Here is a 15,840-nt window from a genome sequence, read left to right as displayed (position 1 = left end):
TTATATCGGATCTCGCCAAGCGCTTAATTTTACGCATTGAAATGTCTCCTTGGGAACTGTGGCATGCAAAATGTGTCAACTGTTCCCCATTTGCTTCCTTTAAACTATCTCTCCATCTACACGATCCAATGTCTCCTTGCTAACTGTGGCACACAAAATTCGCCGGCTGCATCAGCACACTTTTTTTAAACTCCCCACTCCCTCTACACGATCTAATGTCTCCTCGGTAACTGTGGCACACAAAATATGCTGACTGCACGAGTGTCAATTAAAGTGTCCAGCAAGATTGAAATCAATGACGACAAGAGCGGAAGGCGATCGATGGTGTTCAGCACCATCTGCCTGTGATTCACCTGTCTCCTTCCCCCTCGCCGTCCTGGGCCCAGCATGAAAGATCGTGGCAGAGCCTCTGCTTCCGTTGGAGTTTGCGAAGATCCAACATGATATCTAAAACATTGACAAACTTCCACAGATATGTAACAGAGAGTATGTTGACTGACTGTATCACAACCTGGAAACACCAATGCCCTTGAATGAAAATTCCTACAAAAAATAGTGGATACAGTCCAATCCATCACGGGTAAGCCCTCCTCACCATTGAGCACATCCACATGAAACATCCTGGGAAAGCAACAACCATCATCAGGGACCACCACAACCTAGGACATGCTAGGAAGAACATAGGACATCAGTAGAAAGATGTGACATACGATCAGAGATGCTGAATCCTTGTGAGTTGCATTAAGAAACTGCAAGGGTAAAAGGACCCTGATGGCAGTTATATTCAGGCCTCCCAATAGTATCTGGGATGTGAACCACAGATTACAGCGGGAAATAGAAAAGGCGTGTCAAAAGGGTAGTATTATTATAGTCATAGGAGATTTCAACATGCAGGTCAATTAGAAAAGTCAGGTTGGTTAAGGATCTCAAGAGAGTTAGTTTGTTGAATGCCTAAGAGATAGCTTTTTAGAGCAGTTTGTCATTGAGCCTACTAGGGGATCAGTTATACTGGATTGAGTGATATGTAATGAACTAGAGATGATTACAGAGCTTAAGGTAAAAGAACCCTTAGGAAGCAGTGATCATAACATGATTGAGCTCAACTTGAAATTTGATAGGGAGAAAGTAAAGCCTGACATACAGTATTTCAGTGGTTTCTATACAGAGAGTGGTGGGAGTATGGAATGAGCTGCCAGACGAGGTGGTAAATGCGGGTTCTTTTTTAACATTTAAGAATAAATTGGACAGATACATGGAGGGATACATGGTGTATGGAGGGATATGGTCCGTGTGCAGGTCAGTGGGACTAGGCAGAAAATGGTTCGGCACAGCCAAGAAGGGCCAAAAGGCCTGTTTCTGTGCTGTAGTTTTTCTATGGTTTCTAAGGGAAACCATAAGGTAAGTGGTATGACAGAGAAGTTGGCCAAAGCAAGCTGGAAGGAGATGCTGGCAGAGATGGCAGCAGAGCAGCAATGGCGTGAGTTTCCAGCAAAAATGAGGAAGGTGCAGAACAGATGTATCCAAAAACAAAGAAATATTCAAATGGCAGAAAACAGAACAACCATGGCTGACAAGGGAAATCAAAGGTAACGTTAAAGCAAAAGAGAGGGCATACAACAGAGCAAAAATTAGCGGGAAGACAGAGGATTGGGAAGCTTTTAAAACCCAACAGAAAGCAACTAAAAGAAGCATTAGCAGGGAAAAGATGAAATATGAAAGCTAGCAAGCAAACAAACAGTATCATAGTGGATAGTAAAACCTTTTTCAAGTATGTAAAAAAATAAAAGAAAGATGAGAGTGGATAAAGGACTGCTAGAAAATGAGGCCAGAGAAAAAATAATGGGGGACAAAGAGATGACAAATGAATTAAATGAGTATTTTCAGAATCAGAATCAGGTTTATTATCACCGGCATGTGAAGTGCAATTTGTTAACTTAGCAGCAGCAGTTCAATGCAATACAGAACACCCTAAAAGTAAGCTACTGCAGGTGAGTCAGTGATGAAGAAGGCAAATGTACTGTTTGCATTCATTTCAAGAGGTCTAGAATACAAGAACAGGGATGTGATGCAGAGGCTTTAGAAGGCAGTGGTGAGGCCTCACCTTGAGTATTGTGAACAGTTTTGGGCTCCTCATCTAAGAAAATATGTGCTGGCATTGGAGAGGGTTCAGAGGAGATTCACAAGGATAATTTCAGGAATGAAAGGGTTATCATATGACGAATGTTTGATAGCTCTGGGTCTGTACTCGCTGGAATTTATAAGGATGAGGTGGGGATCTCATTGAAACCTTTCGAATGTTGAAAGACCTAGACAGAGTGGATGTGGAAAGGATGTTTCCCATGGTGGGGGAGTCTAGGACAAGCGGGCACAGCCTCAGGACAGAGGGACGTCCATTTAAAGCAGAGATGCAGAGAAATTTCTTTAGCCATACAGTAGTGAATTTGTAGAATTTATTAGCACAGGCAGCTATGGAGACCAGGTCATTGGGTGTATTTACTGCAGAGCTTGATAGGTTCCTGATCGGACATGGCAATAGAGGTTATAGGGAGAAGGCCAGGGAATGGGGCTGAGGAAGGAAAAAAGATCAGCCATGATCAAATGATGGAGCAGACTTGATGGGCCAAATAGCCTAATTCTACTCCTATGTCTCATGGTCTTATGCTCTCTTCTCACTACTGCCATCAGGAAGGTGGTACTGGAGCCTCAGTACTCACACCACCGGGTTCACAGCTGTTACCCCTCAACTATCAGGCTCTTGAACCAAAGGGGATAACTTCACTCATCTTCACTTGCTACATCACTGAAATGTTCCCACAACCTATGCACACAAATTCAAAGACTCTTCACATCATTTTCTCAATACAGGTTTCCCCCACCATCCGAAGGTAGAGGAATGGTTCGTAAGCCTAAATGTCGTAAAGTGAAGAAGCAATTACCATTAATTTACATGGAAAAATTTGTGAGCATTCGCAGACCCAAAAATAACCTACCAAATCATGCCAAATAACACATAAAACCTAAAATAACAGTAACATATAGTAAAAGCAGGAATGATATGATGAATACACAGCATATATAAAGTAGAAATACTTTTCCACAATCATTGCCTGCACTGTTCTCCGTAGCGAAAATCTCACGCAAGCGCCATCGGCAGAAAATCTCATTCAAGCGCTCTCCAGTAACCTTTAAGCTATGAAGCTGCCAAATCATACCAAGTAACACGTAAAAATACACGGCCGATATAAAGTAGAAATAATGTATGTACAATGTAGTATCACTTACTGGAATCGGGAAGACAGCGCCAAGCACACTGATGATGGTGTGTTAGGCTGAGTCGTCGCAGGGTGGGATGGTGCAGTGGCCCCTACCCTCCAGGCAGGGGACCGATACCGATCCGCGAAGAATGCAGGGGTACAGCGGTGGCCAGGACGCACCCAGCACATCTTTAAGAGAAAAGCCGAAACAAACAAGCTAATTAATTAGGTGCCGCCTGGCACGTAAATGTCGGCCCAGATCAGAGGCGACGCGATTGGCAATCGCCTCTGATCTGGGCCGACATTTACATGCCGGGCGGCACCTAATTAATTAGCTTGTTTATTTTGGCTTTTTTTCTTAAGGATGTGCTGGGTGCCTCCTGGCTACCGCTGCATTCCCCGTGAATCGGTATCTGTCCACAGCCCGGGGATTGGGACCACTGGGGTGGTGGGACACTGGGGTGTCATCTCATCATCAATCAGGGCAGGCAGGTCATCTTCTATGGCGAAGGCTGAGGTTCATCGTCTGCTGTGGTTGTTGTGGAAGGCTTGCTTGACTGCTTAGCCTTGCGCATTTTTACATCATACAGTTCTTTGTAAGCACTCAAATCATCCTGCAAATATGCCCTAAACCGACGTACCCTTTCAAAATTAAAGTCGTACTTCATCATTGCAGCAAAAATCTCACACAGTTGCTTCTTGTTCAGTTCCTGGACGACTTCACTTTCGGTCCGTTCATTACTGCATTCGGTTTCAATTGTTATCCTTTTCTCTTCCAATTGCATCAGCTCTTCATCTATCAGTTCTTGGTCATGGGATGCCAAAACCTCTTCAACATCATCTTCGTCAACTTCCACAAGCCAAACTTACTTTATCCTTACTTCATCCACTACGATCGAAATGCTTAATTATGTCTAGTTTTACGCTAAGTGTAACACTCTTACAAGCTCTTTTAGGCTTTTCCGATACCTTAGAACTCATCTTGCAAACGACTGCTCACAGGCACATGTTTAAGCTAGAATGCAGTTCCGAATCTGGGGGAAGAGTGGCTGCTCAGGGCATGCGCTGCCTTTTTCGTAACAGTGAAAACACCTTCTGTTAGCGAAAACAGGGAACTAATGTAGGTCTTTCGTAAGAGTGAGGTTTCGTAAAGCGAACATTCGAAAAGCGGGGGACACCTGTAATAATAAATAACCAATAAATACTATTTCTTTCTCTTAGTATTTACACAGTTTGTGTTATCTGCACACTGATTGAATGCTCAAGTAGGTGCAGTCTTTCATGATGGTTATTATTCTATTATAGGTTTACTGAGTACGTCCACAAGAAAATAAATCTCAGGGTTGTCAATAGTGACACATATGTACTTTGATAATACATGTTTTTTGAACCGTGAACTATTTAGCCTCTGCACCCTGAAAACAACCAGCACTGTGGAAGCAAGCAGCCAAAACAAGTTAAGTCAACATATGCTCAAGTTTCCTTTTCTAAATAATGTCATTTTAACAAAAACACTCAAAAGGATGAATCAAAGAGACTACACACCAACAACAACCACCAAACTCAGATCCTGGCTGCATTAAGTAGAAACCCACAGCAAAATTAATCAAATTTCCATATAACACAAAGTATGCAAACACACAGTGAACACTGGGGACTCCATCCTTGAGAATACCCAAGTTAACAGATCATTCTAACAGACCGCTTTGAATGGAAGAGTAGAATACATGGAACCATGGTGAAATTGTGATCAAATGAATGAGGTGCTTGTGAAAGCATTCACTCCATAGGTTCCTGATTCATCAGGGTTTCAAAGACAGGAGAATAGGATTGAGAAGGAAAATAAATCACCACGATTCAATGGCGGGGCAGACTCAATAGGCCAATTGGCCTCACCTGCTCCTACGACTTATAGTCTTATCTGTATTTGATCTTCCCAGAGGAGGAGGACCAGGTGCCATGCAGCAGGTTCTACTGGAAGCTATGGGATTGTTTCACTACTTGGTCAGTCCTGGAGATGGGCACAGATGTCTGATCTGACACTCCAAAAATTGGAATTAGAAGTGATTTCAAATGCTAAAACTAATAGCATTAGTCAGCATCAAATAAAAGTACAACGCACATCCACTGTTGGCAGATCACCTTACAGATCCAGTTTTTCCACATCTTCACATCTTCCTGATTTTCATTCCAAATTGTCTATGATACGTATTCTTGTACATTTTATAAATGTTGCACACTTTTTTTTGGATTGGGACAACAGAGCGGCGTGGGAGCTGAATTCTGAAGGAAGACTGTTTTTTTAAACACTTCTTCGAGTGCAAGAAGGACGAGACTGCGCAGGCGGGTGACGTAGACAGGACAGCACGGAGAGTATAAAAAGGAAGATTACTTCCAACGGCTTTCTTTTGGATTGGGACAACAGAGCGGCGTGGAAGCTGAATTCTGAAGGAAGGCAGTTTTTTTAAAAACCTCTTCGAGTGCGAAAAGGAAGAGACTGTGCAGGCGCGTGACATAGGCAGGACAGCGCAGTGAGTTTAAAAAGGAATGTTACTTCCAACTGCTTTCTTTTGGATCGGGACAATAGAGCGGCATGAGAGATAAATTCTGAAGGAAGGCAGTTTTTTTTTAAATCTTCGAGTGCCAGAAGGACGAGACTGCGCAGGCGTGTGACATAGGCAGAACAGCACAGAGAGTTTAAAAAGGAGACCACCCTATACAGCAGGCAGCAGAGTGAGTGGTAGCAGAGTGGCTTTGGCTTCAACGGGCTTCGGCGGTAAACGGAAAGAGGCGAGAGCAAAGCACCAACTCTTATCTCCCCGCCCCCCCCTTGCGAATCGGCCTGGACAGACAGGAACAGCAGGGCTTACACAGCTAACAGTACAAGATAACGGTTTAAAATGTTCCATCTGTTTGTCCAGGTAAGTGGGTGAGTAGACTTATTTTTCCTGTTTCATTCCTGTAGAATTAGATAGCATGCCTGCAGGGTTAGTGCTTTGTTCAGGGTGACAGATGTGGGAATTCTGGGAGACCTCCAGCCTCTCTGATGGCCACATCTACACCAGGTGCACCGACATGCAGCTCCTCGGAGACCGTGTTAGGGATCTGGAGCTGCAACTTAATGACCTACTGCTTATCAGGGAAAGTGAAGAGGTGATAGACAGGAGCTACAGGGAGGTAGTCATCCCTAGGCTACAGGGGAAGAAAATTGGGTGACTGTCAGGAGAGGGAAGGGAAATGCCCGGATAGTGGAGAGCACACCTGTGGCTGTCCCCCTCAGCAACAAATATCTTGTTCTGGATGCTGTTGAGGGGGATGACCTCACAGGGGATGCCTATGGTGACCGGGTCTCTAGCACTGAGCCTGGCGCTGTTGTGCAGGAGGATGGACGGAGAAGAGGAATGCGGTAGTCATAGGGGATCCCATAGTCAGGGGAACAGGCAGGAGATTCTGTGAGCCTGATTAGATACCTGCATGGTGTGTTGCCTCCCAGGTGCCAGGGTACGGAATGTCTCGGATCGGGTCCAGAATATTCTGAAGGGAGAGGGCGAGCAGCCAGTTGTCTTGGTACATGTTGGTACCAATGACATAGATAGGATAAGGGGGGAGAAAAAAAGAGTGATTTCTGGGAGTTTGGAAGGAGGCTGAGAGGCAAGACCTCCAGGGAAGTAATCTCGGGATTGCTACCTGTGCCACGTGCTAGCGAGGGCAAAAATAGTAGGATCAGGCAAATGAATGTGTGGCTGAGAGACTGGTGCAGGGGGCAGGGCTTCAGATTATTGGATCATTGGGATCGCTTCTGGGGGAAGTATGACCTGTTCAAAATGGACAGGTTACATCTGAACCCGAAGGGAACCAATACCCTGGTGGGAAAGTTTAATAGAGCTGTTAGGGAGGGTTTAAACTAACTTGGCAGGGGGATGGGAACCGGAATGAAAGAGCGGAGGAGGGGAAAAACAGAAATAAATCTAAGATAGTGAGCAGTAAAGATATCAGGAAAGACAGGCAGCTGATGGGGCAAATTTGTAGCCATTGGGATGAGTTGCAGTGCAATAAAGTTGCAGTGAAATCAAAGAGAAAAGTACCAAATACTGGTCTTAAGGTGTTATACTTAAATGCACGCAGCATAAAGAATAAGGTGGATGATCCTGTCGTACAGCTACATATTGGCAGGTATGATATTGTGGCCATCACTGAGATGTGGCTAAAGGATGCATGTCTCTGGGAGCTGAACGTCCAAGGATACACGACGTATCGGAAGGATAGGAAAGTAGGCAGAGGGGGAGGCGTGGCTTTATTGGTAAGAAATGATATTAAATCATTAGAAAGAGGTGAAATAGGATCGGAAGGTGCAGAATCCTTATGGGTTGAGCTAAGAAATCACAGGGGTAAAAGGACCCTGATGGCAGTTATATACCGGCCTCCAAACAGCTGCAGTGATGTGGATTACAAATTACAACAGGAAATAGAAAAGGCTTGTCAGAAGGGCAGTGTTATGATAATTGTGGGGGATTTTAACATGCGAGTGGATTGGGAAAATCAGGTTGGCACCGGATCTCAAGAGAGAGAATTTGTAGAATGTCTGCGAGATGGCTTTTTAGAACAGCTTGTTGTTGAGCCCACCAGGGGATCGGCTGTACTGGATTGGGTATTGTGTAATGAACTGGAGGTGGTTATAGCGCTTGAGGTGAAGGAACCCTTGGGAGGCAGTGATCATAACATAACTGAGTTCACTGTGAAATTTGAAAAGGAGAAGCCGAAATCTGATGTGTTGGTATTTCAGTGGAGTAAAGGAAATTATAGTGGGATGAGAGAGGAACTGGCCAAAGTTGACTGGAAAGGGACACTGGCGGGAAAGATGGCATAGCAGCAGTGGCTGGAGTTTATGCGAGAAGTGAGGAAGGTGCAAGACAGGTATATTCCAAAAAAGAAGAAATTTTCGAATGGAAAAAGGATGCAACTGTGGCTGACAAGAGAAGTCAAAGCCAAAGTTAAAGCAAAGGAGAAGGCATACAAGGAAGCAAAAGTTAGTGGGAAGACAGAGGATTGGGAAGTTTTTAAAAGCTTAAAAAAGGAAACTAAGAAGGTCATTAAGAAGGAAAAGATTAACTATGAAAGGAAGCTAGCAAATAATATCAAAGAGGATACTAAAAGCTTTTTCAAGTATATAAAGAGTAAAAGACAGGTGAGAGTAGATATAGGACTGATAGAAAATGATGCTGGAGAAATTGTAATGGGAGATAAGGAGATGGCGGAGGAACTGAACGAGTATTTTGCATCAGTCTTCACTGAGGAAGACATCAGCAGTATACTGGACACTCAAGGGTGGCAGGGAAGAGAAGTGTGCGCAGTCACAATTACGACAGAGAAACTACTCAGGAAGCTGAATAGTCTAAAGGTAGATAAATCTCCCGGACCAGATGGAATGCACCCTTGTGTTCTGAAGGAAGTAGCTGTGGAGATTGCAGAGGCATTAGCGATGATCTTTCAAAAGTTGACAGATTCTGGCATGGTTCCGGAGGACTGGAAGATTGTAAATGTTACTCCGCTATTTAAGAAGGGGGCAAGGAAGCAAAAAGGAAATTATAGACCTGTTAGCTTGGCATCGGTGGTTGGGAAGTTGTTGGAGTCGATTGTCAAGGATGAGGTTATAGAGTACCTGGAGGCATATGACAAGATAGGAAGAACGCAGCATGGATTCCCTGAAGGAAAATCCTGCCTGACAAACCTATTACAATTTTTTGAGGAAATTACAAGTAGGCTAGACAAAGGTGATGCAGTGGATGATGTATATTTGGATTTTCAGAAGGCCTTTGACAAGGTGCCACACGAGGCTACTTCAGATAAGAGCCCATAGAATTACAGGAAAGTTACAAACGTGGATAGAGCATTGGCTGATTGGCAAGAAACAGAGAGTGGGAATAAAGGGATCATATTCTGGTTGGCTGCCGGTTACCAGTGGTGTTCCACAGGGGTCCGTGTTGGGGCCGCTTCTTTTTATATTGTACATCAACGATTTCGATTATGGCTAAGTTTGCTGATGATACGAAGATAGGTGGAAGGGCCGGCAGTGCTGAGGAAACGGAGTCTGCAGAGAGACTTGGATAGATTGGAAGAATGGGCAAAGAAGTGGCAAATGAAATACAATGTTGGAAAGTGTATGGTTATGCACTTTGGCAGAAGAAATAAACAGGCAGACTATTATTTCAATGGGGAGAGAATTCGAAGTTCTGAGATGCAAAAGGACTTGGGAGTCCTCGTACAGGATACCCTTAAGGTTAACCTCCAGGTTGAGTCGGTGGTGAAGAAGGTGAATGCAGTGTTGGCATTCATTTCTAGAGGAATGGAGTATAGGAGTAGGGATGTGATGTTGAGGCTGGTGAGACCTCACTTGGAGTACTGTGGGCAGTTTTGGTCTCCTTATTTAAGAAAGGATGTGCTGACATTGGAGACGGTACAGAGAAGATTCATTAGAATGATTCTGGGAATGAGAGGGTTAACATATGAGGAACCTTTGTCCACTCTTGGACTGTATTCCTTGGAGTTTAGAAGAATGAAGGGAGACCTCATAGAAACATTTCGAATGTTGAAAGGCATGGACAGAATGGATGTGGCAAAGTTGTTTCCCATGATGGGGGAGTCCAGTACAAGAGGGCTTGACTTAAGGATTGTAGGGCGCCCATTCAGAACAGAGATGCGAAGAAATTTTTTTAGGCAGAGGGTGGTGAATCTATGGAATTTGTTGCCACGGGCGGCAGCGGAGGCCAAGTCATTGGGTATACTTAAGGCAGAGATTGGTAGGTATCTGAGTAGCCAGGACATCAAAGGTTATGGTGAGAAGGCGGGGAAGTGGGACTAAATGGGAGAATGGATCAGCTCATGATAAAGTGGCGCAGCAGTCTCGATGGGCTGAATGGCCGACTTCTGCTCCTTTGTCTTATGGTCTTATGGTCTATAACTAAGATACAGGGGCACAAATTATGGTCACATTTCTTTCATATGTGCATTCCACAATTTTTCTCTTCCTGCATCACATGATCCATCTCCCGATACTGCTGCAGGCCAGGATCTATGCCCTAACAGCACAGCATAGTGAATCAGTTATATATTCTGGGCTTATTGCACCACAGCTTGGTATGGCAACTCTAGCTGAAATGGAGAAAACTGCAGGGAGTTGATGATCACAGATCAGTGCACCTCAATGCATTGTTGTAATGAATTGATCTGTACTGATGGCATGCAAAGCCAAGTTCTGCACTGTACATCTGACTGAAACAATAAATACCATCACATCCATTTCAACCCCATTCTCCTGCCTTCTCCATGTAACCTTTGACACCTTTAATCAAGAACTTATCAACATCCACTTTAGATATCTCCAATGACTTGGCCTCCATAGCCATCTGTGGCAATGAATTCCACAGATTCATCACCCGTTGGATGAAGAAATTCCTTATCTCTGTTCTAAAAAGGTGTCCTTCTGTTCAGAGGCTGTGCCCCCTGGTCCTCGACTCTTCCACTATTGGAAATATGCTCACCATGTCCATTCTATTGTGGCTTTTCAATCTTCAGTAGGCTTCAACAAGAACCCCAGCCCACATTCTTCAAGACATGGTGGGCCAAAGGGCGTGTTGGTGTGCTGAAGACACTGACTCAGTGGGGAACTCTGATTAAAAACACTGAAAGAGCTCATAATTACCATCTCTGTTAAGGAGTGAGGAGAAATGGTGCCTGCTGGCAATGGAGCACTCATGGGAAAGTCCTTGAGAAAATGCTGACACGTGACAATATGTACTGGGTCACACACTATCAATGCCTACATCTAAATGGTGCCTCTCCAAACTACCTGGTGGGTAATGAAGAATACCTGAAGTGATGTCTGCTAGAAAGCAGAAAATGCAGCAACCAGGTTGTAAAGAATAAGATCCCATTAAATGTTAGCAATGTAATAATAAATAGACCATTTCGCTCATGACTAGCTGAGAGAAACATCTCGATCATGACATCCCATTATTCCCTGAATCATTTAAATCCACCTCAAGACGCAGACAGGGCTTCAATTTTATACGGCAGTGCATCGGTCAGAGCAGCAGGGGAGTATCATCAGATACTGATGAAGAAAATTAGGTGCCTTAAGTTGAGTTTAACCGTTGGCATGGATTAGATGGTCAGTTTCTGTGCCACACATTTAATGGCGTAATCCTGGATTTTCCGCCTAGTCTCTAGGCTGGGCCTTTGACTCCATAACCCCACCTCCCAATGTTTCATCTCCGAAGTCAGCCATACACCCAGTATCATTGCTGACCAACTGAGCTGATTGTAAACACAACAGAGGAAGGGAGGAGTAATTAAGACAAATGAGTGGTGCACAAGTTAAAGAAGCTAAGTGGAGTCGTTATAAAGGAAAGCAATGGTCAGATGACACCAAGTATCAAAATGGGAAGAGGGACAGAGCAGAAAATATCTAGCATGCGGGATCATCAAATGACCTACATTTCCAAGAGAACTGAGCAAGTAATATACTCAATGCCAAAGATGAAACAATATATTGGCTTAATTTTACGAACAAAAAGATAAGAGGATGTGATTTTAAAGCAGGAAACTGCTGTACTCAAAATATTTGAAATAATCCACCCGGTAGCTATGGAATCATACAACTGTACGTCATAAAAGGTCTATCAGTTTATCATACCTGCATTGGCCCTAATACTCTGTGTGCTTCCTGCACGACCTACTTTTCTTTGAAACGTTTTATGCTAATAATTGATCTGCTTGCCTCTTGAAAGCTATTTAGCTTCTGATATTGAGCATTAAAATGTTTTTTTCATATTTCTTGGTAGGATTTTCAAATTTGTTATTTCCAGTTAACAACTTACTGACTCAACTTCACCAAAGCACTCTGTCTCTCAGCAGTTGAACGGGACACGATTGCACAAGCGTGTGGAAGTCCGACCGTGAGGCAGCAGGAGAGTTTAAAAGCGAGAAGATTAATGGAGCGGGTGACGTTGTTGAGGGCTACGGAGTAGAGGGAGACAGAGTAGGAAGGCTTTGGCTCGAGAGGCTTCGGTGAGCAGAGGCTGAGGTCGAGCTTCACTCCAAATTCCTTTAATTAATCTAATTAACTTAGGAGTAGGTAATGAAGGCAGCAGTTAGGGCAGTTGAGTGCTCCGTTTGCAGTATGTGGGAAGCCAGGGCCAGCACAATCATCCCTGATGACTACACCTGTAAAAGGTGCATCCAGCTGCAGCTCCTGACAAACCGAGTTAAGGAACTGGAGCTGGAGCTGGATGAACTTCAGATCATTCGGGAAGCAGAGGCAGAAATAAACAGGAGTTACAGGGAGATAGTTACCCCTAAGAGTCAGAAGACAGGTGACTGTCAGGAGAGGGAAGGGGAACAGACAGAATGAGCAGAGCACCCCTGTGGCCGTTCCCACCAATAATAAGTATACCATTTTGGATACTGTTGATGGGGATGATCTACCAGGGACAAGTTGCAGTGCTTGCATCTCTGGACCCTCAGCTCAGAAGTGATAGGGGATTCGATAGTTAGGGGGACAGATAAGAGGTTCTGTGGAAGAGATCAAGAATCCCGGATGGTCTGCTGCCTCCCTGGTGCCAAGGTCTGCGATATCTCCGATTGAGTTCTCAGTATTCTCAAGAGGGAGGGTGAGCAGCCGGATGTCGTGGTCCATGTAGGGACCAATGACGTGGGTAGGAAGAGTGAGGAGGTCCTGAAAGGTGAGTTCAGGGAGTTAGGCACCAAGTTAAAGGACAGGACCTCCAGGATAGCAATCTCAGGATTGCTACCAGTGCCACGTGCAGGCGGGTTTAGAAACAGTAAGATAGCGCAGATCAACATGTGGCTGAAGATATGGTGCAGGAGTGAGGGCTTCAGATTTATAGATAATTGGGCAGTTTTCCAGGGAAGGTGGGACCTGTTCTGGCGGGACGATTTACATCTGAACTGGAGGGAGACAAATATTCTTGCAGTTAGGTTTGCTAGAGAGGCTTCAGAGGATTTAAACTAGATACAAGGGAGGAGAGGAACCAGATGTAGGGGAGAAGGAAGAAAAAGGAGATAGTAAAGTTGTTAGTGATAAACAGAGAGTAAGAGGTGGAAAATTTCTTAAATGTATTTATTTTAATGCTAGGAGCATTGTAAGAAAGGTGGATGAGCTTAGAACATGGACTGATACCTGGAAGTATGATGTTGAAACATGGTTACAGGAGGGGGGTGATTGGCAACTAAATATTCCTGGTCTATAATTTCCTGGGCTATCTCTATTCCCTTTCTTGAATAAGGAAACAACATACACAACCTTCCAATCCTCTGAAACCTCTCCCATCCTCATTGATGATGCAAAGATCATTGCCAGAGGCTCAGCAATCTCCTCCCTCACTTCCCACAGTAGCCTAGGGTACGTCCCATCTGGTCCTGGTGACTTATCCAACTTGATGCTTTCCAAAAGCTCCAGCACATAATATCTACATGCTCAAGCTTTTCAGTCCACTGCAAGTCATCCCTACAATCGCCAAGATCCTTTTCCGTTGTCGATACTGAAGCAAAGTATTCATTGCTACCTCTGCCATCTCCTGCGGTTCCAGACACATTTTTCCACTGTCACACTTGATTGGTCCTATTCTCTCACATCTTATCCTCTTGCTCTTCACATATTTGTAGAATGCCTTGGGGTTTTCCTTAATTCTGTCTGCCAAGGCCTTCTCATGGCTCCTTTTGGCTCTCCTAATTTCATTCTTAAACTCCTTCCTGCTAGCCTTATAATCTTCTAGATCTCTATTATTACCTAGTGTTTTGAACCTTTCATAAGCTCTTCTTTTTTCCTTGACTAGATTTACAACAGCCTTTGTACACCACGGTTCCTGTACCCTAGCATAACTTCCCTGTCTCATTGGAATGTACTTGTGCAGAACTCCACACAAATATATCCTGAACATTTGCCACATTTCTTCCGTACTTTTCCCTGAGAACATCTGCTCCCAATTTAAGCTTTCAATTTCCTGCCTGATAACCTCATAATTCCCCTTACTCCAATTAAACGCTTTTCTAACTTGTCTGTTCCTATCCCTCTCTAATGCTGTTGTAAAGGAGATAGAATTATGATCACTAGCTCCAAAATGCTCTCCCACTGAGAGACCTGACACCTGACCAGGTTTATTTCCCAATCTGTAATCTCATTAGACTCTGCCTGGGTTGCCTCATTTAACTGGTTTGGACCAGTCACTGTAAATGCACAAATACACAAGGCTGGAGTGGTCAGAACCATGAAATAATGTTGGTTGTAGCCCTGTACAATGACCAGTAAGAAGGTGACCCAGGTAGGTCAGGTGATCTTGAGCCAATGGGATAAAGATCAACAGTTCAATTGATTCAGGAGTTCCAAATACACAGGGGCGATAACTCTCCAGCAGCCAGAGACCAACCATTGCGGATAAGGAGGACCCCATGGACATATGGAGATCAGGACCATGAGGAACGCCCGGCCAGCGTAGACTCCTTTCCCGGGTAATACGTTTTCTCTTCATTGACTCTTCATGGAGTGTCAGGGGTTCTAGCAGGGAGCACACAGGTAGATAAGAGTGTGAACCCAAATATTTTTTATTTGAAATAATAAAAGTTACTTGTCAGTAAATTCAGATTCTCTGTGCCTCACTGATCATTATTGCAAGGGGTGATTCTTGTAACAATCTGGGAATACACGTCCATAATTCATTGAAAGTGGCATCACAGGTAGATAGGGTCGTAATGAAAGCTTTTTATAAATCAAAGTATTGAGTACAGGAGATAGGATGTTATGTTGACGTTGTATAAGGAGGGAGGAGAAGATGGCGGCGCGACACAGCTTGCAGTGGCCACTTCGGTGATGATGATATCTGTTATTTGTCAAGTAGGGTGCCGTGCACAATCCTGATTTGATGGAGACAGACGCGAGAGCAGGGAGGAACATCTGGTAAAATTTCTGAAATGCCTGCTTCGCTGCCATTGCTACTGCGTGATCCAGAATCTCTGGAGGGGAAGGCCCCGAGTCCTCGGCTTTAATTGTTGCTCGGCAGCCAGGGCAGGGTCGAAGCGCTCAGCAGAGGATGGCGCTCGGTGCTTGGTGCTAGAGGGCTGGTCGGAGGCTCAAAGTTTTCGGACGGACTCAGAGTTGGCTGCAGTCGGATGCTTCCAGCGCAGTGCATCGACAAGTTTGCGGCGCTTGGAAGTTCATGGCAGGGAGAGTTTCTCCCTTCTACCGTCTGCGTGAGATGATGGGGCTATCGGGACTTGAGACTTTTTTTTTACCGTGCCCATGGTCTGCTCTTTATCAAATTACGGTATTGCTATGCACTGTTGTAACCATATGTTATAATTACGTGGTTTTGTCAGTTTTAGTCTTGGTTTGTCCTGTGTTTCTGTGATATCTCTCTGGAGAAACATTGTATCATTTTTTAATGCACGTATTTCTAATTGACAATAAACGAGGACTGAGTGTCCTCATAATCTATAATCTAATCTATAATACACTGGTGAGGCCTAATTTGGAACATTTTGTGCAGTTTTGGTCACCTATCTACTGGAAAGA

The 15,840-nt window shown here is 44.2% G+C and overlaps 1 protein-coding gene across 8 annotated transcripts in view; it reads right to left on the bottom strand.

The window, feature by feature from the left end:
* The window catches only part of LOC134348231 (leucine-rich repeat and calponin homology domain-containing protein 1-like), a 431,827-nt gene that overhangs the window by 270,663 nt on the left and 145,324 nt on the right, over nucleotides 1–15,840 (bottom strand). The gene's annotated exons all lie outside the window — the stretch shown is intronic.

Source organism: Mobula hypostoma, chromosome 6 (assembly GCF_963921235.1).
Source record: "Mobula hypostoma chromosome 6, sMobHyp1.1, whole genome shotgun sequence".
In the NCBI taxonomy this organism is placed as follows: Eukaryota; Metazoa; Chordata; class Chondrichthyes; order Myliobatiformes; family Myliobatidae; genus Mobula; species Mobula hypostoma.
Note: the sequence above shows the minus strand (reverse complement) of the source record. Positions and strands in the feature narration are given on the sequence as shown.